Source organism: Euprymna scolopes, chromosome 17, assembly GCF_053919585.1.
Source record: "Euprymna scolopes isolate OS-2025 chromosome 17, ASM5391958v1, whole genome shotgun sequence".
NCBI classification, from domain to species: Eukaryota; Metazoa; Mollusca; class Cephalopoda; order Sepiida; family Sepiolidae; genus Euprymna; species Euprymna scolopes.
The window spans coordinates 102,510,873-102,538,650 of NC_136498.1; the positions used below are offsets into that span (position 1 = coordinate 102,510,873).

Here is a 27,778-nt window from a genome sequence, read left to right on the forward strand (position 1 = left end):
GTTTTTACTATTGTCCCTATGCAGAGTGTTTGGTTTTGGTGAGTTGGATTTTACACACACTAAAAATCGACCTCATGTCAAACTCTGACCTCGTGGGGAGACAAATGAATTAGGTAGAGAGGATAAAAATTAATGTTTTTAGGCTTTCTATTTTTCAAATTGTATCTATTTTTATGTTTACAAAATAAAGAAAAATAAATTCTCACAAATTTTCTTATTTCATTGAAGCAGGTTTTCAAGAAAAGATTTTATCTCAGAATTTTTGTGTGTGTGTGTGTTTCAAAAGCAGATTTTATTTATCAATGAACTCTTCTCTTCTTAAACTCAAAGAATTGTCTTTAACTTTTTTTTTGTTGAAGAAATTGATTCCATTACGGTAAAAGAAGATTTATGGTGAAATCTCTTTGAATGTGTATTTTGAGAGGTTTCCCTACAAGTATGCCTGCATTTCAAAGAAAATATTAAAATATATTCCATAGAAAGAAGGAGTACGTTTTTATTATATTTATTTATTTATTAAAAGTTTCAAGAGATTTCTTTAAAACCTCTTCCAGCCTTAGGATCCAAATAAATGTAGCATTTTTTCTCTCTACATCAGATGATGAGACCTCCTTTTAAACTTTAATATTTTTTTTTAATTTTTGTACCAATACTCCTTCTTGAGGGAGCTGGATTTTCTCATAGTAAAATATGACCTTGTGTCCAACTTTGCCATTATAGGGAGATGTATAAATCTATTCCAACAGGATGTCTTCTATTTTGATTCCAGATACGATTCCTTTTAATGCACTTCCATTTCTTGTTCTCTTTCAGTGGAGGAGCAATCCTTCACGACTGAGACAATTTTAAATTTTTGTACCTTTTCTCCACGTTACAAAAGGAGCCTTCTCTTAAAAAGGAATCCTTTTTCAAGAAAATTTCATTAAAGAATTTATAACTGAAAAATTCCATTCAACATTTTTTTTTATATTTAAAGAGATTTTTGCATTGAATATTTTGTTTTTAAATTAAAAGATTTAAACGTTTCTGAATTTTATAGATGAGGATTAGTTATTCATATTATTTGGACTCTTTGGGGCTACTGTTCTCATCTTGAGTGTCATTTTCACAATGTTTCAATCAGTTATTTTTCTGAAAGTTAAAGGTTCAATTTTCAGTGTAGGCGACTGAAAAATTACAACTACGAATTATTTAGGACCTCTATCCAATCAGACCTGATGGAATGATAGCATGCTAGCCCCCCCCCCACCTGAAATAAAAGGTTCTGTTCGAAATTTTGTCCTGATTCCCGAGTTTAACAGAAAGATTCCAGAGTTCGACAAGATACACCTGAATAAGGTTGGAGGTTACGTTGATGGAAACGTTGTGAAAATGACAATCAAAATGAGAACAGTACTCCGAAGAATCCAAATAATATGAATAATAAAAGATGTATTCCATTAAAGAATTACTAGCGGGGCATGTGGAAATTCTACTTAATTTAAAAGCATTTATCTAAACTAGCAAAGACGCCCGGTCATGGCTAACGGAACAAGAACAAACTACCCTCTTTTATTAACTAACAAATTCTGTCTGAACTTCTATACAGATTCCAGAGTTCGACAATACGGACTTGAAGATTGTTGGATGTCACATAGGCTGAAACTTTGTAAAGAATAACACCCATATATTGTTCGAACAACTGAACAGATTTTTAGAAAATGTCACACGAACGTACTTGATGTGTCAGGGAGTGTTCTTACATAAGTTTTGTATCGGAATATGTCCAATGATTACCGATAATCCGTAATTGACAAAATTTGAATAAAATATAAAGTCCGATTTTTACCAAAGCTTACACTTATCAAACCTAACATCACCAGCGCATTTGAGATTTTTTTCACTGCACAAGCAGAAAGGTCAACCTATAAAATAAACTCTAGATTCTTTTATAAAGATGAAAATGTATGAAATCGAGGAATCGTCAACTATTGCAAGAGCTTGACGATTCCTAATGAGGATGAAATATGAAAAATTCTGTGTAGCTTAATTGCCATATATATTTTCAAAACTTACTACCGAGTTCTACTTACCTATCGAGCACTGTCGAAGATAATACTGAAAATATTTACATAATATTTTATGTGTAAGGATTTTATGTACCTATTTACAATGCCTCTCCACGGGGCAGAGTAAGACACCAGGGTCCTTTTTTAACGTGGAGAAAAGGTACAAACTTTTTTAATTGTCTCAGTCGTGAAGGATTGCTCCTCCACTGAAAGAGAACAAGAAATAGAAGTGCAGCATCTGCTGGAACAGATATATATATATGACTACTTAATTAAAGCACATAACAAAATATTAAATAAAAGCAATAAAAACAAGATAAACGATAAAAAAATGTGAACACCCTGACAAAAATAAAACTAACACAAAAGGACACATATGTAACTAGTAGAAATAATAATAATAATAATAATAATAATAATAATAATAATATTAATAATAGTAGTAGTCAACGAACTCCAGACAACGACAACCATACTAGAAATAAAAATACTAATAACTAACAAGATAAATGCAACTGCAGATTTCGCACACTTTGCCCACTCCAAAATAAATGTTTAACCAAAAGCATAGTTTACCAGGCCACAATATTTGCGAAAGAAAATCCGACTAACAAGAAATATTACGTAGGTGTGACTTCCTTAGATTTCAAAACCAGATATTATGACCACAAAAGTACATTCAAAAATAAAAAAAACACCGAATGAAAACAACTCTAGCAACTTTGGGAACTCGCCGGTAGTCGAATGGAAAATATTAAGACAAGCAAACACATGTAGAGACCTAGACGACCCATGTAGATTATGCCTTCATAAAAATTTGCTATCCTATACTTTAAAGAACCCCAACATCTATTAAACTGTAGGAGAGGAATAGCGAACAAATGTTTACAAGATAAACTTTATTCTAGGATAGCGATACAGAATAATTTTAAAGCTAACAATAACAACAGAAAATAAACAAATAAAATAAACATACATATACATAAATTATCATATATATATATATATATATATATATATATATATATATAATATATGTATATATATAATATAACATAATAAAATAAACAAAAAAACATTTAACCTAGGTTTAAAATAGTACTAGATATTTACACTCCCTGCAAAAATAGCACACACTAAGGAACGAATGAACTGGAGGTCAACTGGGCCTTTCTCCTGTAAGTGCCTGCTCATTGGCTGATTCGGAAGAGTGCAGTGGAAACTAGAAAGCTGATTGGCTAAATAAAACTTAATAGGTGTGTATATAAAAACGCGAGACAACCACAAAATCCTCGTATAAGCCTGATGAATCCTAGCGTGGATGAAACGCGGAATATTCTGTGTAGCTTAATTGCCACATATATTTTATAACTTATATATACATATATAGTAATCCACATACAGTACTGTTTTGCTGTTTCACACCTCATCAGTGCGGCTAAACAAGCAACTACCTCAAGCCAGGATCGAAACCCGACCGCCCATATGACAGTCGGGGCTTCTAACTATATCGCTATTTGGCTGCTGCTATGTGGGCAGTGAATTAACAATGTTTTGATTATATAATCACCTATCAAGAAACTGCTTAACCCCTCGAATTCAGCATTTATTAACGCCAAGAGGAGATCGTAATGATGTAGACGTGCTAGTTGTGAAGCAATGTATATAAACCAGAAAGACTAAAAAAACAAAACATTTAAAAGCATAAACAAAAAGGATAGACAAATGTTAGATTAAAACTTAATCCACATAATTAATGGCTAATCTTGAAATAAATCTGTTTGTAATCCTTTAAGTAGACAAGATGGAGTTCATAATGTTTTCTATATATAAAAAAAAACTAGACTTAGAAATCGACAAATGCACTCTTAGCAGAGTCGATAAAAATAAAACGAAAACAAGATTACATTAAGATGCACTTTAAACAAAATAACTCTTATATTTACAAATCCTTTTATTATGGGAAAATTTTATATTTTGTATTGTGTAATAAAAGAGTGAAATTTCTGCTATACTTTTGAATAAATGAATTAAATATGCGAAACAAATCCATTTTTAAGAATTTGTAATCAAGATTCTTAGCTATAAAAGGTGAATATATCCTGGTCTCATTTTCTTTATTGGATTCTAAGAGTTTCCAAACATGCCAACTCCCCAGATTTATTTTTTGCCATTTATCATTCTCAAAATGCTATCACTATCTTGGAAGACACCATCCATTCCTAAACGATCTATTGATTTTTAATATACCACTCAGCTCTCACTCCCATTTAGAGACTGACTTGCTTGTTTTCAGTCATACTAACAAAGAGTGGGTGATTAATACTTAGAAGTGACTTGGGAGTATATTTGTGAGTGCCTCATGCCTGTTTTCGGCAAGCCTGTATGAAAGTGCCCACCCCCTAAAAATTTGTGTTTTACACCTATTAAATTTTTTTGCGACGATTATTATAGATTACAAACTTAAATATCTTATTAGCAAAAAAATAAAATAAATAAATAAATAAAATAAAATAAATCTAATGACTGTTAAAAAGGGGGTTAACTTTCTCGTTATAACGTTCTACTTCATTACTGGCCGACTTACTGTACATTTCTTTACGGACATGTCGGAACGTTATAACGAGAAAGTGACCCCCTTTGTTAAGTCATTATTTTTATTTTTTATTTTTTTCAAAATTTATTTCCGCGAATATGATACTGAAGTCTGTAATCAATGATAATCGCCAGGAGGGGGACTTTAAAAAAAAAAAAAAAAAGTGAAAACACGCATTTTTAGGGAGGGGCACTCTCGTACAGGTCCGCCCTTTCTTCTTATACTAATATAGAAATATGGTAACTTTTATTCCTTTTTGAGTATGACCAGTTTTTCTATATCAATTTGATACTAGTCCGAAATCTCACGGTGTGGAGGTGCAGATATGTATTTTTAGGTCTGCTAAATCTGTACAGGTATATCAGGTGTTACGATGATTCAATGAGACGCCATACTTGAAGCCACCTCTCACCTGTGCTTGCTTCTGTTGCAAATGCACTTGGTGATTTATCAAGCTGTCACACAACATCGTTACCAAATTGCAAGATTGGCATGTTAGCTGTAATTACCACACTTCAACTGGCGAGAGTTTTATGGTGCAACAAGCTGCACGCATAAATGTTATCTATATACACATCACATGTTTAAAGTGTCAGCATAGCAACAGGATTATAGTTGCCAATGCTCGTGCCATGTGATGACCATATATATATATATATATATATATATATATATATATATATACTAGCATGGGTGCCCGGCTTTGCCCGGGTGTTTGGAGGTGTATGCTGAGTAAAAAAAAAAAAAAAGGTCAATTTTTTAGAACTTTGATCCCTACTTTGACCCCTTAACATTTATTGTTTTGGTCTCAACTTACATTATTAAGTTAGATCCATGTCCAAGGAACCTATATCTAAAATTTCAAGTGTTTAGACCAAAAATTGTCGGAGAAGTTTGGTAGAGTTCTCAAAGGTCAAATCGTTGAATTTTGACGCCTTAACAGCGCAATTTCTGGCCGAAAACCGATCACGTAGTACCCTGTATATCAAATTTCGAGTCTGTAGAATGAAAATTACCATAGTTATTGCGAATGAAAATGTACACAGACACGTTCACTTTTATATATATACTAGTATGGGTGCCCGGCGTTGCCCGTGTGTTTTGAGGTGTATGCTGAACAAAACAACAAAAAAAAGGTCAATTTTTTTAACTTTGACCTCTATTATGACCCCTTAAAATTTATTGTTTAGGGCTCAAATTCAGTTATTAAGTTAGATCCATGTCGAAAGAACCTATATGTAAAATTTCACGTGTTTAGACCCAAAATTGTAGGAGGGTTTGGTACAGTTCTCAAAGGTCAAATCGTTGAACTTTGACCCCTTAATCGCCAAATTTCTGTCCGAAAACCAATCACATCGATTTTTCCAAATGTCAGTACCCTGTAGATCAAACTTCGAATCTGTAGGCTTAAAATTGACAGAGTTATTGCGTAGGGAAATGTACACGGACACACAGACACTTTCACTTTATATATATATATATATAGCGTGTCAGGAGGCGATGAAAAAAATGCTCAATCGTGGATGTGGGAGCTGCAGATACAGTATTTATTACGACACTTTATATGCATATTTCAAGGTCGTACCAGCGGTTTCATTGCGCTGAATCAACCATAAGAGGTTGGAAAGAGTCAGCGCAGATTCATCAGTGACATTGAAAAACTGAAAACAATGCAAAGTGAACAAACAGAGAAAAAAACGTAAAACGAGCGTTAAAGACTCAGAGTTTCAAATTTTAAAAACATAACGTAGTAATCGACGCCAATAGATTATGATTATGGAAGGAAGCGCGTGTGTGTATAAGTGTATGAGTGTGTGTGCGTGTGTGTGAGAGAGAAAAAGAGGAAGAGAGAGAGAGTTGCGCGCGCGAGCGTGTGTGTGTGTGCGCGCACGAGCGTGTGTGTGTGTGTGGGTGTGTGTGTGCGTGCGCCCACGCGTGTGTATATATGTATGTTTAGCGGGGGGGATGTTTTGGAACGGCCTTGAAATATGTATATATAGTGTCGAAATAAATAATACATGTACATATATATGTATATATATATATATGTATGTATTATTTATAGTATTCCGAATTTTATAGGGGTTATATAATTGATAATTCGGTAACCGTTCATATACCAATAAATTTTCAGTCAGAATGAGATAACTTAAATTGTAAGCTTCAAAATCACCATATTTTGTAATTGAGCATTCATATATTGTTTTAACAAAATCAAGACATCAAAGAATGGATTGATAGCAACAAATAGTGTATTTAATCGTTAGTTACAATTGTTTCAAGACCATTCGGACAAATTCAAACCCTATATCGTTCGAAAATTTTCACAAGAACAGCCTATCCTCAGACGTTTTGAAAAAAAAAAACAAAAAAAAAAACAACAATTTTACAATGAATAATATGGAATCCATTTTCCTCTTAAGGAAAAATATGAGAAAATATATGACCTACATCTTTTCTTTCCAAGCTTTTTTTTTTTTAGATTTTTATATTTACCTATTTTCGTATCTCGATTAAAATATATATATATATATATATATATATATATATATATATATATATATATATATATTAATTTTGAGGGAATTAGACCTAGAGTCTAAAGAGCAGAGTTTGTTTTGATGCGTTATTAAATGTATTAATCCTATTAAAAAAAAAACAGTGCTCGTTGTACTGTAGATATATAATAAGCTCAATAGGTATAGATATCCTAGAGCTATTTTAATATAAATATAAAATAATTCATAATTTTGAATTGAAAATCAGTTTCAAAAGGAAAAACAAACAAAATCAATAGTTTGTACGAACGTTTCGGAAACGATGTTTTATTGAAAAACACAATATGTCTTGAACAATAATTTGCTAAAAAGATTTTTTATATTTAAACAAAGTCTCCTCATCAGCAAAAAAGTGCGTTTTTTTTGGGGGGGAGAGGCACCAAAATAAACTAGCATTTTTGTATTAAGGCAGATATTCATGGAAATATTGAAAACATAATTAAAAAAAGAGATTACTAATTTTCATGCTGATGAATAAAATAAAAATGAAATAGTGTGGAAAAGTAAGGTCAGGAGAAAATAATTTAATATTTCTAATAAAAAAATATATATATATACATTTTTTTCCGCCTGTTTTTAAAGTTTGTTATTATTTTAGTCCATCTATTTCCTTGCATGTTGTTAAAAGTTGTCTCTGAATGGTTGAAATAATTATTTATATTACTTTAAATGAAACGCTGATAAATTTATTATTGCCAGTTGGAAGGCTATATTTAATTTACAATCATAATTAATTTAGAAAGGAAGGTAACTGCCATTTCTTTTTTGAAAAATTACATTTAAATAAACTTTTAACCCTATCTTATTTTTATTTTATTTATCAACATGAAAATTAGTAACCTCTTTGTAACCCCCCTCCTTTTTTGCTGATGAAGAGAATATGTTTAAATATAAAAAAAATATTTTTATCAAATTATTGTTCAAGACATTATCTATTTTAATAAAACATCGTTTCCGAAACGATCGTACAAACTATTGGTTTTGTTTGTTTTTCCTTTTGAAACTGATTTTCAATTCAAAATTATGAATCATTTTACTCAATATATATATATATATATATATATATATATATATATATATATATATATATATATATGAGATGTAGTTTGCTTGTGAAGAGATTTAGAAGGCTATCACAATGCGGGGAATGGAGTCGATGTTTAAAAAGACGAAAACAAAGGACAATTTTCAAATTGTTTCTTGCTTGTATTAACGTGCAGATATTTAAATGCAACGTGAACAGAAATCTCGTCGCTCAACTCCCTAGAGTTCCATTGCAAGGCACAGTCCCAAACAGTATGTTTCAAGTGGTAACGTGTCTTGGTTGGAATGAAAAAGAGTAAAAAAAAAATTGTTTAATGTACATTGCGATCTTCATTAAATCATGAGATACTTCGGATTGTCCTGCTAGTATATATATATATATATATATATATATATATATATATATATATATAAACTCTCTGGATCATTTGCCAGCTCTTGTTTGCATCTTGCCTATCTAAAACATTGTTAGCATGGAAACCAGCTTGTATTTAATAAAATTCACACTTCTTTCCAGTCCAATTATATTGACTACAAATAAACTTCAGTCGTTGCTTTACTTGTAGACAAAGTTTCATGATTGAAACATTTGTTATGTTTTGGTATGTTTTGGTTTCGATTCTAACTGATAGCTCGCAAATAATTTTTTTCTTACTTTTGAAATCATTATATATTGGGTACAATATAGTATGAAATAATTGACTATATTAATAAATACGAAATCTACATGAATTAAAATATCATACTTAAGAGTAATTTGTGATCGGGCAATGCCACGCCCACCTGCTAGTGTGTGTGTGTATAATATATATAATCAAGAAGTAAAAATTAAGTGTACAAGGCAAACACTCCTGTAAACTTAAATAGAATATAAATATTAATAGTAATGCAAGTCCATTAAAATTTTGTAATATTTATTTTTAAGTATCTTGTCGAACAATAAATTCTTGTAAATTATAATGTACAGCTTTTAATTATGTTACACACACACACACACACATATATATATATATATATTAGGCTGGTGATAAAAATGTTTTTTGAAGTTCAACTTTTATATAAAAAACGGCATCCTTTTTGCAGCAACCTAATATGACAAATGACTTGAAAACTAAGCGGGCTTGTGATGAATAATGACTTAGTTTTCTTGAATAATTGGATGTTTAGAATAGAGTAGGGAATAGTAATTAGTTGTACCGTTCACTAATTTACAAAACGGTGATTTATGAAGCAATTATGGTTAGTTTATTTACTAAAACTATAAAAAATAAAAGAATACAGTTAGGATATTTGTGGTGCACAGAACAAAATTAAGAGTTTATTTCTACAGCCACACAGGTAAATACGTAGACAAACACAACCCACAACGATTTGCATACATGGATAGCAGATCGGATATGCAAACACACTATATAGCCTGACGAATCCTCATGAGCATGAAACCTGGAAAATTCTGTGTTGCTTTATAGCTGTAATTATTTTCAAAACTTACAACCTAGGTCTACTACGTATCTTGAGCATTGTACAAGTAAATACTGAAAATAAATACATAAAATAATAATTATATATATATATATATATATATATATATATATATATATATATATATATATATATATATATATATATATATATCGGTAATTCTCTGAACAAACATCCAGAAATTTAGAATTTTTAAATTAATATCCTTTGATTTTATTGTAAGTTGCACCACACACTGACATCATAACATTTTTAAAAAAAATCCTGGAAAGTTGGGCATGTAATTTTAAGTGGCTTCCAACTAAGGACATTTTCTGTTTTACGTAAATCACGAAAGATGTTGCCCGAGCAACATTTTAATAATTATATTTCTTAAATGTTTTCAGTTTGGAAATTATATATATATATATATAACACGGAAAATTACATAATTGTCGATGCTATAATTTATTTCAACCTTATGGTATTTTCAAGCATCTAAACTAGACAATTACACTTTTGATACTGAAATAAAGAAAGAAAAATAATCGGGCCTCGACCGTCAAAAAATCAGAGGAGATGGTTTGTAGCAATCCACTTAATACATTTTATAGAGAGGGTGGGAGGGATTTTTTAAAAGAAAACAACAACAAAAAAACAACAAAAACATTATGACACTTATAAATGGCAGCTCGATGTAACCACAGAAACACACACACCACACACACCCCTAAATATTCACGTTCTTACACGTAAATGCCTTGACACGCGTTTACTAACCTAGGAAGAAGAGGGAGAAATATACGGATATAGAGAGAAGGAAATAGAATAAACAGGAAAATAAATAAATTATTGCATCGACTAAATTATTATATAGAATAAATTATTGCATCGACAATTATGTAATTTTCCGTGTTATATTTTTATGTTATTGCTCAGTTTACCACATTAAGTTCTCATACCCGGATTTCCTCTGGAATTATTCCATTATAACACTATATATATATATATATATATATATATATATATATATAGGAAAATGCGAGCATGAAAAGTAATATGGTTTAGATTAAACTTAGAAAAGTCAAGAAAAAAGAATAAAAAAGGAATAAAAAATAATAAATTCATAACTTAAAATATTAATAATCTACTATTAATGTTAAATTGAATTTTTTTAAAGTTCTTGATGCTGCAATATTTTAAGTTATAAATTTATTATTTTTTTACTAAAATATCTTGTCTTTTTCTTTTACGGTTTTAATAACTAGTCCTTTTCCTTTTCTAAGTTTAATCTTAACCATATTACTTTTCATGCTCGCATTTTTCTATACAATCCATGATTTTTATAGGCTTTTCTTTGTCAAAAATTTATAAAACAATTATTGCCAACTTCTTAAATCGACTTAATAAAAAAAAACAAATAAAAGACGTAATCAAGTTAATAAACAGAAAGGAGGGACAAAAAAAAAGACAAATAGAATTTACGAGCAAGAGTGTAAGTGAAAGATTATCAGTCCTAGCACGGCAAGATCATCACTTTTCTTACCACTCGTGGTATGACCCAAATGATTTATAAAGGTGTCGATGACGAAAAAGTTGCTATAATAACCAACAGCCAATCAGAAGAAATCGTCTCTAAAACGTCAATTTTGAAAAGGTTGCCAATCAGCAGAAACCGTCTGTCACATTTCTTAATTATTCTGAAGACTTGAACACCAGTAATTTTATTATAACTTTTATTCTAATGAACGAGAATTGAAAAAAATTATTTTAAAATATAGTTAAGACCTATGAACTGTAAAAATTGTCTGAAATTTGGTCGCAAAATGTGTGGGCGGTGAAGCTTTAAATCTGTTTTAATGAGTAAAAATAACACTTAACCATATATTCCAACATTGCTGTGTTTGATATATATTAGTGATGGGACGATTCAAATATTTTTCCCAATTTCGATACAATTAACTATTTTCTTCTAAATTTTTGATTCCGATAAAAAAGCGCCCGAAAAAAAAACAACAAAAAAAGAGTTACAGCATACTAGACCCAGTTGCCTCTATCGAACGAGTTAATTAAATGGCGTCGATTTAAGTTTGTTTAAAAATATTCTGATATTTGGAGTTTTACTTATTGCAAATAGAATAAGGAGTTTAGCATATAAATAAAACATTTATTTAAAAAAAATCAACTAACAATTGTTAGAGAATGGAGAGAGAGAGAGAGAGAGAGAGAGAGAGAGAGAGAGAGAGAGAGAGAGAGAGGGGGGAGGGAGAGTGTAAATTATAGTGTAGACACGTTGACCGGAAGTCAAGATCAGCTGATTGGATTGCATGTGAGTCATGTGATCAGGTTAGCTGAACCGAGGAGATTTGGTTGGGACTTGGAAGAAAGTGGACGGCTTCGCCGTTGTCTCCTCCCCTTCGCTGGGGGGGGGACGAATGCTGACGTGGTAGAAATAAGACCTAGAAGAAGAAACCACACAGCCAAACTTCACTTTCCATTCTTCTGTGATCGATCTGGAAGGTGAATAAAATCTATAGAACCAATTTCTTGTCTTGGAGTGAAATAAATCTTCGTCCCCCCAAAAAAGTACCAGTCTCCCTCCCAGACGAGATGTTCCAGATGGACCAAGAAGCAGAGGTATGTGAAAATGCGGCACACACACAACGACATTCACTCTGGTAAGATAATTAAACACTCAATCCTTTGTGATACGACAACGTAACAATCCTTTATAAATAGACAATATAACACAATTTCTTTACGTCAGTTTTTTTTTTCTTTAATAATTTTGCGCTAAAACAAAATCTATAAATAACGGATATGTTAATTTTTTTATTCATATCTCACCAATAATTTATATATAAAAAATACATATTGGGAAATTCATACATCAATCTTTAATTCTTTTTCTGTGATAGAGCATTTATAACAAGGTTGTAAGTGATAACGGAAAATTTGACCTAAAACCTTTAAGTTTTCCCCTTAACCTCAGGGACGTTTTTGGTGGATGGGGGCGGCCAGACAGCCAGATATTTTTTGTATAAAGTTTTATTGATTGGATTTTTAGTATTGAATAAAATGGGTTTGTATTACAATCCACAAAGGCACGGAAAAGTTTTCAAAAAACAAAAAAACAAATATATTACAATTAAATATTATCAAAGGCAAGATAAATGAATTTTCTACCTAACTGCGTAAGTTTTTAGTGTTTTTTAAAATTTATTTTAAAATGTTTATTCGGTTCGAAAAACGAATAATGTTGAACGCTGCCGGAGAACAAGAAAAGATGGTCGCGATGTCTTTGAAGACTCGATAATCACTTCAAAAAGAAAAATAAATAAAAAGAAAATGGTTGTAGAAACTCACCCAATAATTTTCACGGTAACATTTTGTTATGGCTCGCAAATAGCCACAAGAAGAACAGAACAACGAATAATAGTTTAAAACATGCATTACATGAAAACAACGGAAAGGTTCAAACGGAAAGTGTTGGTAATTCACCTAGCATGCGAGGATCGCTCTGGAATTAGATCCCTGCTTGGGATCGCCATAAATTATAGTTTATATGGACGATGGATTAGTCCATTTGGAGGGTGCCCCCCCACAACACCAACTATGTGGAAAAACTTAACAGAACTGAGAGACCAAATTTACTACTCTCTTAATAAGCGTGGACTACTTCTAGACGAACAGGAAGGATACTAAAACAAACCAAGTAACTGCGTTATACAGAGTGGTCGCTAGAAAAGCGGAAAATTTGAAGGTCAGCTTAGATCATTAATAAAATGCGTGATTTCTATTTTTTGATTGGTTCTTTTCTTGTCGAATGGGTATGCAATCTGCATATTGATTTCATTACATCGTGCAGTGAAGTGCACGGGCGACATTTTGAGTATCTATGAGTATAATATAACATTTGTCCTTGAAAAACTTTGTAAAAATTATTCTTTGTAAAATAAATGATTGCTTGACAAATTTCCCGCTTTTCTAGCGACCACACTGTAGTTTATATGGACGATAGATTAGTCCATTTGGGGGGTGGTTCCCTCACAAATTTATTGTGTGGATTTGTACCACCATTTTGTTTTATTTATTTACTTGTCGTTGGCGAAGTGTGCCTAATAATTACTTAACAAGTCTTGTCTCAAGAATGAAAGACAGAATTCGTGAAGTTTTAATTCATAACGGTGAAGCTACACACATTTGTGAATAATTTTGTTTTAGAAACATTTACTAGTACAAGAACCCAAGTTTGTCCAGCTGGGCAAACTTGGGTTCTTGCACCGGAAAAAATATCCAGTAAATAAAACGTTGTTTAGTAAATTGTTATTTTTTTGCATTTTTTTTGTATTTTTTTTTTCATTTCCATACACCAAACATGGATATAAATATCACTAAAACATTTGCTGGGTCATAAGCTTCATTTCGGTACTTACCTTGCCTGGGTGAGTTGCCTTTAGGCTGAGATAAACCACGTCACACACACACACACAGTAGGAAAATTTATAAGATGTTTCTAAAGTTTTGTCCATTCATTCTAGTAAATTTTAAATGGTTGCAATTTCTAAATTTTATGATATTTTATTATATTAAATTGAATAATCGAGTCTCGTTTTGGCAATCAACGTCTTATAGCTTTTGTAATTCAAAACAAATAGAAACATCGATTTTTAGTTTGTTTCTGAAGTTAAGTATCTTGTATTCATAATTCAAACTTTGAAAATTAAAGTAAAACGTTGTCTTTTCCGTTTATTGATGTGCAGTGCATGACCAATGATATTTTAAAAGCATCAGATGCAAAATTAATAACACAGGATCCTTCATAATTTATTAGTCTAGAAAAGTTGTGTTATATCTGTGATATGCTTACAGTGGAATCTTCGGACAGAAATATCACAAAGTCTCTCTCTCGCCCTCACATATGTGTCCAAAGACAATGTTAAAAAAGAAATAAATAAATAAAATAAAGATCATCACATAGATTGAGGAGATACCATAAACGTGGTCATGAATTGTTCTCTCCTTGTTGAATTTGAAACCGACAATATCGTTGTTGTTCTTAACTTCTGTAATATATATATATATATATATATGACGTAAATGAACATTTAAAATTAAAATGTTTAAATTCAACGTTATTTCACGTGGTTAATGGTAGCCGAATTGATTAGGTCTTCGCTAATCTAGTCATAGATATCTCGTGCTGCGGGGTTCGAATACATCGACTGGTATTAATCGTAACACCCTGCACTGAAGATTCCTGAAAGGATGAAACATTAGTGTCTGTAGGTATTTAATTATTATAGTAATATATATATATATATATATATATATATATATATATATATATATATATATAGAGAGAGAGAGAGAGAGAGAGAGAGAGAGATATGAAAACAATACGAGTGGGCAATGAAGTAAAAAAATGTATATTGGTGGATATAGATTGGTTTATTTATTCAATAAGGGAATACAATCGATTAGTTGGGTGATAGAAGAGACTCTTTATGCCAAAGCATTTCGAAGCCTAATGCTTCTCATCAGAAGAGTAGAGAAGATGCTAATCTTGGTTGTTTTGTATCGAACTGGGGAACCATTTGTTAGGAGTCTCGAACCCAACCCTTTATTATTATTATGGGGGTACCGTGTTCGGACTCCAGCTAGGCTTTGGGACATAGTTGCTGATTCTCTGTTTTGAATGGTTCTTTTCACTGCCTTCGTTCAAAACGGCTGAAACGTTGTGACTATAACAACCAAGATGAGGAAGTCAGTCCGACAATCTCAATCAATGAAAACACCTCATCTCAAAAATACAGACAATTAAGATGCTAATGTTCAGATAAGTCTCCTGTCATAGAATTGAGCTCGCTCTTTTCTTCTAACGCTCTAAGCAATATATATATATATATATATATATATATATATATATATATATATATATATGATAATTATCTATATTAAGCTGAACATGTTCTATTGTCAGAATCTTACGAAAATGTCTTTACGTTTGAATAATTTGAACAAAATTTTGTAACACTTGCAATGATCAAAAGAAAACATTAACTGCTATAAAGTGGTAAGCTAAGGATTATTATCATCATCATCATTTATTATCACTATAACTCTATTCACAAGGCTATTGAGCATTTTGTTCGGGATACCCTGTATCAATTTGGTTTAGTTTTTATTCTATGTTGTTTTTCTTATTGTGTATTTTACTATAGAACTACAGAAACTAAATAGCTACAAACTCTAGGATAGAATAATACTTTTAGAATAAAGAATCGGGATGTAGTTATTGTTTTTGAGTAAACATGAACATTAAAATAATAAATAAAATACTGTATTTTTATAAATAATTTTACCAAGACTTCATAAGTTTTGGTTTCAGTAGCAATTATAGCTAAAGCCACTCAAGTTATATTTATTTTTCTTCATATGTTTTGGTTTAAGCTGATGCACCAAAGTCATATGGATATATTTTTTTATTTTTTAAATCACAACTTTATAATATATAAGAATCGATAGAATATTGACTATAATAATAAACACAAATTCTGCATGAATTAAAATATCATATTTAATTGTATTTTACGACTTGGCTACGCCGGGTATCTTTGCTAGCTTAGATAAATACTTTTGAAGTTTTAACAATAGAGCTAGAATAATATCAGAGATTCTTGATTAACGCTAAACATCTGCAGAATGCCAACATCAATATATTACATATGAAAGAGTCTGCTGTGGAATTTCCACAGGTCCCGCTTGTAATTATGTAATACAGTAAGGCCTTTTTTTTTTTTTTACATAGGCATCATCACATTATCAAGGCCAAGAGGCCACTCAAGGATAAGGGTTAAAGAGTGTACAGTAGAAATTGGACAATATAGTAATCATTAGTAATGAAAATTTGGTAAATTTGATAACTTATATGGAACGGGTCATCAAGAACTTATTTACGTTAGACTTGAACACAACCATATTGTAGTCAGCCAGAAAGCAGGAAAACGGAAGACAATTCCACAGGCATGCAGTTCTAAGAAAGAAGCTTTGTTCATGGAATCTACGTTTAGGTTTAGGCACAGATAAAGAGTGGGGGGAATTATTGATAGTGTTTACAGCTAGACGAGTGTTTCTTGTGAAAGTTTGGCGGGGGGGGAGGACCATAGATTGAAGCTCAGTCGAACACTTTCCATGAAAATAACGATACATCAGAGACAAACTCACAAAATCTCTTCTGTGAGATAGAGGTTGCAAGGAAGAGAAAAGGACATCTCCTACGAGGCTACGAAGTCTATTTTGAACTCTACCAAGGCAGGCCAAGTCCTTTCTAGCAGCTCCTGCCCAGATTTGGCAACAGTAGTCCATCCTTGGACGTACCTGGCTCTTATATAGATAGAAAATAGCATCAGCAATGAGATATCTACCGGATCGATAGAAAGATCCCACCATTTTTCCAGCGGCCTTGGCAACAGATTTGATGTACGTGTTCCATTTAAGATCAGGAGTAATGGTCAAGCCAAGAAGCTTGTCAAAACTTGAGGCCTCCTGAAGACGAGATTCATTCATTTCAATTGATGCCAGATGTGGATCAGAATGTTGATGATGTAAAGAGAGAAGCTTGGTTTTAGATGCATTAAAAGTAACCAGCCACTCCTTACCCCATTGTACTATGTGCTCAAGATCAGAGGAGAGAGAATTGGAGAGAACTTGGTCGTTTACTGTCTTAGATGTGCTACCATAAATGGTAGTGTTGTCAGCATAAATGTCTACAAATGATGTAAGGATGTGATTTGGAAGATCATTAATGTAGATCAGGAAAAGAGTTGGGCCTAGGATGGACCCCTGAGGGACACCGGCATTAATACTGTGAGCTTCTGATTTTTGCCCCTCAACTACTACTGGCCTGTCAGTGTGTCGATTTTCATCATATAAATATTTGATTCTAACTAACCATTTTCTTTATCTGAATATTTATCCATGTTATAAAATACAATAAAATATAATTCAAGTTAATTTCATTCCTTAATCTGCATCAGATTTATTTTATATAGTTGGCATTTTTTTTAAACTGTAGTTGTCCATTGCAGATTTTCTCCCCTTTGTACGGAATAGTAAAATATTATTTTGGTTAGACAGTGACATGATTCTTCTTGTTTATTGCAGACTTGATTCCCTGTTTTGTATAAAAATAAAATTAAAATTAAAACCTGCATAGTTTAGAAAAAAAAAAGTAAGAAAAAGAAAGGCATCTAGCTATTGCATGACAGATCTATTTCTTCTTGCGTAATGTCGAGCTGTAGTTTGATTGTCAAAAATAGACTTGTCTCAACTCGCATGTAGATAAACGAGCAATTAACTCCTAACAGCTCATGCAAACTTACAGCCTTTCCATTTCTACCCAGCTCGTTGGCAGAAAAAAGACAAATCAGTTCCTGAACTAGATGCCATAAAGATAAAACGCTAAGAAAATGTGCCACAAAACTCAAGAATTCCACATCCTGTTTTAGTTGAAGCCCGCCTGCCTAGCAAACTCGCTTTATATCGGAACTTGCCAACCTTGTTTACCTGGGTACCTACTTTCCCTCATGCAGTTCAGACAGTGAGATACCTATTCAGGTTGGCAAGTAAATAGAATTCTTGGCCTTCGGGTCGGGATCAAAGAGTAGTATCTGTTCCGGCAGATGCTGCAAGCTATGACTAGCAAAGACCAGATGTGGGGGCAACCCCACATGCCTGACCTTTAACCAGCTCCCATTTCCCACCTCTCGGGAGCTGGTCCCCCCTTTCCCTTCCCCCTCCCTTCACTCCTCACATTAAAAATTGGCCTTGTGCCTAATTTGCTCGGTGGGGGAGCAAATAAATACCATCTGTTCCGGCAGATACTGCAAACAAAGACCATATGTGGGGGAAACCCCACATATAAGACCTTGGTCAATGTAGGGGCAACCCTTCATACCAATTGTCACTATCCAGCTCCCCTACTCCCCGGGGAGTTGATCCCCATTTCCCCTTCACTCCTTACATTAAAAATCGGCCTTGTGCCTAATTTGCTCCGTGGGGGAGCAAATAAATACCATCTGTTCTGCAGAAGCTGTGCTTAAGGTAATTTATCCTTATTAATGGAGGGAAAACCCTCTATACTGGGACAATTACTATTTTTGGTCCCAACCAGAGTGCCCCTTTAACCTTTTTTTCGGGGAACTGGTTTAACCCCACATAAAAACGACCTCGTGTCACATTTTGCTTTGGTGGGAAAGCAGATAAATACTAATAGAATAGCTACCTTCTATCTCGACATTCAACTTACATAAGCAATTTGATAATAAACAAAATAAACTCACATAAGTACATTAGCAACATGGTATCCATACTAGTGATGGGACGATTGCAATTTTTTTTTTCCCCAGATTCCAATACAATTATTGATTTTGTTCTAAATTCCCGATTCTGATACAATTAATGATTCTGATTATTTTAAAGTTCTAAATACTTAGCTATGAAGTTGCTATTTTGGTGAGGTGAAGCGGGGAGGGGGGAATTACCGCAAAAACCCATGCAATATGTGCATATGTTTCAGCGAGAATAAAAATATACTTGTGATCTGTGATCTATGGATATTACTTTTACTGGGAAGTTAAAAATCAATATTTACCATTTTATAATAATTATATCATTACTAGCAGGACCTGTGGAAATTCCAGAGGGGATTCCTTCATATGTAATATATTGATGTTGGCATTCCTTAGATGTTTAGTGTAAATGGTCTGATATTTTTGTAGCTTTTTCGTTAAAACTGCAAAGTATTTATCTAAGCTTGCACGAACGCTCAGTAAGTACTGGTCATAAAGTACGCTTAAATATTATATTTTAATGTTTGCAAATTTCGTATATATTATTATAGAGTTAATATTCTATCGATTATTATCTATTATAAAGTTGCGATTTCAGAAATAAAAAAAAAATATATCTATGATTTGGATGCATTAGCTTGAATCGAAACCGAAATAAAAACTTATGAAAAAAAAAAATATATCTATATATCTATAAAAGTGAACGTGTCTGTCTGTCTGTCTGTCTGTGTACATTTCCCTACGCAATAACTCTCAATTTTTAGTCTAGAGACTCGAAATTTGAAATACCGGGTACTGAGATTTGGGAAAATCGATGTGACGGGTGTCAGCCAGAAATTTGGCTGTTAAGGGGTCAAATTTCAACGATTTGACCTTTAAGAACTCTATCAAACTCCTCCGACAATTTTGGGTTTAGACACTTGAAATTTTAGATTTAGGTTCCTTGAACATGGATCTAACTTAATAAAGTGATTTGAGCCCGAAACAATAAATTTTAGGGGGTCATAATAGGGGTCAAAGTTTTAAAAAATTAACCATTTTTTTTTGTTTTTTTGCTTTTTTTGCACAGCATACACCTCCAAACACCCGAGCAACGCCGGGCACCCCTGCTAGTATATATATAACTTGAGTTCCTTCAGCCATAATCGAAACCAAAACCAAAACTTATGAAGAATTCTTGATAAAATTATTTATAAAAAAATAGATGATTTAAGTGCTATCAACTATAGTCAAAACCAAAACTTATGACGAATTCTTGGTAAAATTATTTATGACAAGAAATAGAACATAATTAAACGACCCAGATGTAAACATGAAATACAAAAGAACGCACACACTATCGTATTAATATATAGTTTATACCAATAATGAAAAATTAAGTTAAAAAAAAAAAGAATCGTTTGTGGCATCGGAAAAATGCACCAATATTTCCAATTCCGATATAACAAAATGTTCTGACTTTTCAATTCACAATTTCAATATTGTAATAGGGCGCAGCTGTGCTTATGGCAACAGCAGCAGCCAACGTATGCAAATACAGAGCCATGTGCGAGGTGATGTCACGGTAAGGGAGAAGGAAATAAAAATATTACAAAAAAGAAAACGTGGTCCATCGAGGTTAGAGAAGGAGAGAAATAGATGTGGGCCAAGAGCGGCAGGGATAAAACATGCCCTAAACATGGTCAGACAAAGACAGAGTAACACATGTTCACTGTGGCAGTCTTGTTAAGCACATTGGCGTATGAGAAGACTTTTGAACAAAAGACAAGGCATTATACTGGAAAGTACCTGTAAATAAATGTATGCTATTTCACTGAAAAAAAAAAAGAAAAGCAAGTCAAATTCTTTTCTTGTCAGCTGTTCCCTTGCGATGGTGTCTACACGTTAACACGTGTCTAACATAACATATGGTCCTAAAACTAGTCCATACAGATATATATTTTTTTTAATTAGACATAAACAGTGCGTGAAAACGTTTTTTTTAATAATCATTTGCCAAATACGTTTTTGTATAATATAATTATTTATTGCAAATATAAATTATAGAAAATTAAAACAAAATTCACAATATTTTTATAATTATTTTCCTCTTTATCACCCGACAGCATTTTTATTTTTTATGTAAATTGAATTATATACGAAAGTAAACATCCATTTCTTTCCCTGCTAATCCTTTACCAATCCTATCTTTCGTGTTATCTATATCGATTGGTTCTTTTGGTTTGGCTTCTGTCTGCTGTTTCCCCATCCCCTCATCCTTCCTTCTTTTATTTTATTTTCTCGTTATTCTACCAAAGCGGGGGTTTACATCAGAATTTCTTTTTGGATTTGTTTGATTTCAGCAGATTATACTTTTTTTTTTTTTTTTTTTTTTTTTTTTTACACAGGACTCACCACTTATCAAGACCCGGAGGCCACTCGAGGATAAAGATTAATAAGTGTACATTAGTCAATGTGATTATAGCATAGTAAACATAAGTAGTGGGAATTTTGTAAATTGGATTACTTAGAGGGACAGTTCATCAAGAACTTGTTTACATTGAACTTGAAGATAATCAGATTGTAGTCAGCTGGAAAGCAGGCAATTGGAAGAGAGTTCCACAGGCCTGCAGTTCTAAGAAAGAATCTTTGTTCATGGAATCTACGTTTAGGTTTAGGCACAGATAAAGAGTGTGGAAAATTATTGATAGTGGTTTTGGCTAGACGAGTGTTTTTCATGAAAGTTTGGCGAGGGGGGACAATAGATTGAAGGTCAACTGAGTACTTGCTATGAAAATGACGCTGACTAATGTATCGCCTCATTGTTGCATAGGCGACAGACAATGGTGGGGGAACATTGGATGTATTGCATACACGCACGTTTAGGATCCGGGCAAAGTCAGATGTTAAATTGATTCAGACACCACACCAACAAACCAACATACCAACATAACTCTTTTGTCATATGTTATTCAACAAACTGTAAAAAAAAGCAAACTATATATTGACTTAGCATGTTATGTTTAAAAAAAAACACACACAGCTAAAATAATAGCAGTGTGTATATACTTTGGCACGCATTTATTAAAAGTGCAACCAATAAATTATATAGACCGACTTTATTACATCAGCCAGTGCTTTGAAAAGATTCTACATACAGTACCTGGCATTCTTAACTGGTCGCTCATTAAATATAAATGGGGAGGAGAGAAAGAGTGTGCTAACGTGATTATAGTTTATACTTTATTTGTTGCCTAGCACTTTCATTATATTTAGTTATAAAGCTTTTTTGATAAAGACTAAATATTTGGTAAATATGATGTAATATGAAAGAAGGTTCTTCATCTTTTTCATTGAGTTTTTCATAAAAAGTTCGAATACTCTGGTTAGAGAGCCAGAAAAATCTTTACTTTCCTTAAGAAAAGAATCAAGTCAACAGATTTTTTTGGGGAACAGATTTCTTTCTTTACTAGGAGGGTCACTGCTTATGAAGGCCTAAAGGCTACTTGAGGATAAGCATTAATAAGTGTCAGGTGAGACAATAATATGATCAGTAATGGTGCAATTTGGGTAGCATTTGATTATTTAAGAGGACTGTTCAACAAAAAAAAAAAAAAAAAATTATGAAGACTTATCTCAAAGGATTAAAAAAATAAAACTAATATATAATACCATTCAGAACAGACCCAACAATGGGAGACCAGATAAGAACACAAAATGGGATTTATAATACCAAAATATCAAACCTTGATCGCTCTTTGGCTCCGTGGTGCAGTGTATAGAGGTATGAAGTCTCTATAGCTCCAGGTGAGTATTGTCTGAAGATAGCGGTTTCAATCCTATCCAAAGTAGGCCAGGGTATTAGTTGGCCAAAACAACAACAACTATGGAAGGCAGTAATTACTGGGGATACAGTTACAAGACTCAGCAATCTCATCCTATCAACTGTCATTAATCACCTGAAGAAGACCAGAGGACGAGTTGGCCGAAACGTGGTGAAACAACAACTATGAAGATGACGATAATAGTCCAAATAAATCAATACACAAATTATGAAGACTAATTAAAAAGGATTCCAAAAAATAAAAATAATATATAAGATTTTGCTATGTTATAGTGAGTTGGGAAGCAGCCTGGTGGTTCATCAGAAAAGTTTCCGAGGTCAGCTTCCTAGAAAAAACACGCTAGAAGCTGGTGTTGAGTCATTAGATGAAAATTACGTCACATGTTCAATACAGAGTTTAAAGAGTATAAATCATTTTGTGACAAGGAACAGTCAATCTTGACGTATTGGCAATGTAGAAATCTAAGAAAAATTTCCTCAAGACCTGTCCGTTCATCGACCATTTTAAAGCTTAGTAAGAAAATTAAGGAACTAATTTTAGCCTATGCTTTTGAAAGAATAGATTTTTGGTCTTTTCCCTAGTAAAACAACTTCTCTCCTCAATAAAACCTTTAAAATCACCAACAAGTCTTCTTGTGTTTCCATACAGGAGTTATTCACTAAACAACCATTAGACGATACAATTCAACAATACAAATCTATGGCATAGAAAGCGGCAATGCAAAGAATGAGGATTTTGATTTATTAATTTGTATTCCTTGATTGGTTACCAGCGATAGCGCACAAGTGCGCGTTTGTTGTAAAAGATATGTGCTTCACATGTACTGCCTTTTATTGAGCATTCTTTTGTCTATTGAAAATATTACTATGGAAATTCAATGGAATGAAAAATATATTTAATTAACAAATATGTTTTGATAAAGCTAATATTTTTCTGCATAGCGCAAGAAATATTTGGGAAAAAAACAAAGTAACACGCAGGAAATATGAGTTTATTAACATTTCTATGAAAGTAGTATCCATTGTATTTTAAATATAGAACTGACCCAAATTATTGGTTGGTTGGTTGGTTGGTTGGTTGTTTTACAGCATATCAACCCTTTTCAGGTTATTAATGCCGAATCCAGTGATTTTGAAGAAAATTTTTTTAATAGAATATATTTATTAAAAAAAAAAAAAAATAAAAATGAATTCCAATTATATATATAGAATATATTTGTTTTTTTGGGGTTTTTTTTTTCAAGTCGGTTTCTATTTAACCCATAGTTAGGACCCTAGCAGGTACTACCACTCCAGTCAGAGTGGACCTGGGAGCAATAGAAATTAAAGGGTGGCTCCACACTCCCCAAAGCCCACAAGCTGGGGCCTCACCATCGGATATAGTTTAAGGTCATATTCAGGACACTGACCCAAATGAGATCAATACGTACTACTAAATACTCATAAAGTAATACTTTACTACATAGTCCAAAACAAATAATAAAACCACATTGTAAGAGAACCTTTAATTTATTTCTTTAGTGTAGCAAACTTTGGCAGACAATATTCATTTTTTCCCTGTTTCTTTTGAATGTTCTCTTTTTATGCAAAATTTTGTTGACCCACTTTGGTGAAGAACCACTTCACATTAAAATTATAAATTCCTTTCGCGTTCCATTACAATAATGATCAGATATCATAGTACTATTTGAAAACGAGGCTACATCAGAAGAAGATCACTCTCATATTCTTTTCCAGCGCTTGATTGACCTTTTTAAAGCCAAATTTTGTGAATATAGCTTTTTTTTTTTTTTTTGAAGCAATTTGGCTTTCAACAAGGCCGATAGTCATTAGTCGCGAGCTCTCGTGTAATGAATGAATGCGTGAATGTAGGATTGACATGAAATCCTTAAAGATAAACTAAAATGCCCGAAAAATGGACTGAAATGACTTAAATAAATAAAAAGTAAATGACTTAGAATGACTTTAATGCTTAAAAAATATCTGGAATCCTTCAAAAACAACTTGAATGATCTGGAGAATGACTTGAATGGCTTTGAGATTGACTGGTTGTAAAGTGGGTGATCATTTTACATTAAATTAATACAGAAAAGTGATTCCCCACTTTATACCACAAAGTTACAAACATAAGTACATCATGTTGTAAGAACCGATACTACACTTTGATCTTGGCCAAAAGGCCAAGAAAAGGGGGGTATTTATTTGCTCCCCCACCGAGCAAATTAGGCACACGGCCGATTTTTAATGTAAGGAATGAAGGAGAAATGGGGACCAACTCCCCGGGGAGTAGGGGAGCTGGATAGTGACAATTGATATGAAGGGTTGCCCCTACATTGACCAAGGTCCTATATGTGGGGCTGCGCCCACATATGGTCTTTGCTTGCAGTATCTGCCAGAACAGATACTACACTTTGAGATAGTAAATCCTTTATTCATGTTAAAAATATATTGAAAATCAACAATGAACAAAAAACTTGGGCACATGGCCAACTCAAAAGGGAGGGGGGGATTGTGGGTGTCGTTGGTCATCCTTGTCACTCCAGAACTAAACAAAATCAAAAGTTTCTCCCAGCTAGTATCTTTCACCATAATACCGCATTCACCCTTTCATACTGGGGGACATCCTACTTAACTCCCAATTTTTAAAACATTTTTTATTGGCGTGTAAAAACAAAAAAAAAGATAATAAAAATGGTACAATAATTCATTTGTGTCGAGGGCTGGGGGGCGATTAGTAGGACCCTCCCAACCCGTCTAGTTGATAAACTGCCAATTCACTTTGATTTGGGCCAAAAGGCCAAGAAAAGCTTAAAAAGCTAAGAACAGCATCTATTAACAACAGACCTTTGATCTTAACCAAAAAGGCCAAGCACGAAAGTGTTACCAACCGACCGATCGACCAACCGAAGGAGTGACTTAGAGTCACTTGCACGCGACTAAAAATTGTATTTGGCCTTTTTCAAAGCATTACGTACGGACTAAGAAACCAGAAGAATAGTATATAGATTAAGTTTCCTAGAATTAAAATCCGGACAGAACATGTAGGAGGACATGATATATATTCTAATTAAACTAAATTAATTAGAAATGTATTCTCTATAAAGAAGTTTTCATCATTGATTTCATTCTGATATTTCAAAATGAAAGAAAACAAAATTAATTACTTTGGTCGTTAGATTTCTTTCTAACCAAATTAAATAGAAAATAAACGGAAATACACAAAACCGATCCTGCAATGAAATGAAATTAATGCATGAAACAAGAAATAATTATTTTTTATTTGAAATCAAATCCAGTTTAATTAATAAAGTTTACAGAATTTTATATTAACTTTTTTAAAAATAATTTCAAAATCTATGGATAAGACAAGAATATTAATTACAACCTTAAACACCACGCCCTGTAAAGATTTTCAAACTTAATCCTGCAGAGGACTACTTGGGATTTCAGCAAATTAAATGTTGAGGATTTAAAAAATTGCAAAAAGAAATAATTATATTTTACAGATTTTTTTTTGTCAATGAATTATTGTATAACCAAAAAATTATTTTATGTTGAAGAAAAGTTTGTGCATCGTATTATAAAACAATGTTCCTATTTACTTGCCCCCCCCCCCCAAATGTAGATTTTTAATGCAGGGAAAACCAGCTCCACAAAATGAGACACTTTTAACTGGAACAAAAAAATTAAAACTGCCTCAATCTAGAAGGACTTCTCCATTGATCGAGGACGGAATAGACCAAGTACTGCATCAAGACAGATACTACACTTTGTTCCTAACCAAAAGATCAAGAACGGGTTCTGGACTTGTCCTGCCTTGATAGGGTTCAAAATAGACTTCGTGGCCTGGTGGGAGATGTCCTTTTCTCTTCGCTGCAACCTCTATCTCACAGAAGAGATATTGCGAGTTTGTCTCTGCTTTATCGTTATTTTCATGGAAAGTGTTCGACTGAGCTTCAATCTATGGTCCCCCTCGCCAAACTTTCACAAGAAACACTAGACTAGCTGAAAACATTATCAATAATTTTCCCCACTCTTTATCTGTGCCTAAACCTAAACATAGATTCCATGATCAAAGCTTCTTTCTTAGAACTGCACGTCTGTGGAATTGTCTTCCGTTTTCCTGCTTTCCCGCTGTCTATAATATGGTTGCCTTCAAGTCCAACGTGAACAAGTTTCTGATGAGCCGTTCCACTTAAGTTAACAAATTTACCGAACTTCCATTACTATCGATTACTATATTGTCCTTTTGACTCTCTACACTCTTTAACCCTTATCCTTGAATGGCCTATCAGCCTTGATAAGTGGTGACGCCTATGTAAAAAAAAAATGTTTTAAAACAAGGTGTAACATAGCATGGACGACTATATGCAAATGCAGATGAAAGGGGGAAAAAACCCTATAAAAGGGGGAAAGAAGACGATCACGAGAAAGAGGGGAAAACTTCGAGTTCACATGAGAGCCCTAGAGAACGTTCAGGATCACGACCATAACAATAAGAAAATAAATGTCGTTGTTACTAAAAAAAGGAAGTAATTTTAAGTTCTTTTCTATTCTTTGTCTACTTTGCGACGGAGATTCCAACGTCTTGGTTCCCGAACAACGTTACAAATGTTGTATTAGACAAACTGTAATTCGTCTTCTAAGTAAATAATATCATTGCCGACATCCTTCTTCTAACAATCTGGAAATTTGGTTCAAGTACCAATGATTCGGCTTGAAATTAATATAACCTTGATAGGTTTCTTCAAGTTCATCGGAAGATTTGAATCGATTACAATAATCTCCATATTCGGGTTAACGTCTCTTTTACATGCTAATTATATTTTATAGATTTTGTTTTCTTTATTAACTCATTACCAACCGAAAATAAATTATGTCAAAGAAAATTTGTC

At 32.8% G+C, this 27,778-nt stretch overlaps 1 protein-coding gene and 1 pseudogene across 1 annotated transcript in view; both read right to left on the reverse strand.

The window, feature by feature from the left end:
• LOC145296860 (sodium/potassium-transporting ATPase subunit beta-1-like) overlaps positions 1-27,778 on the reverse strand; it is a 676,983-nt gene that overhangs the window by 370,568 nt on the left and 278,637 nt on the right. The window lies entirely within an intron of this gene.
• On the reverse strand, positions 24,939-25,075 carry LOC145297156 (U2 spliceosomal RNA; annotated as a pseudogene).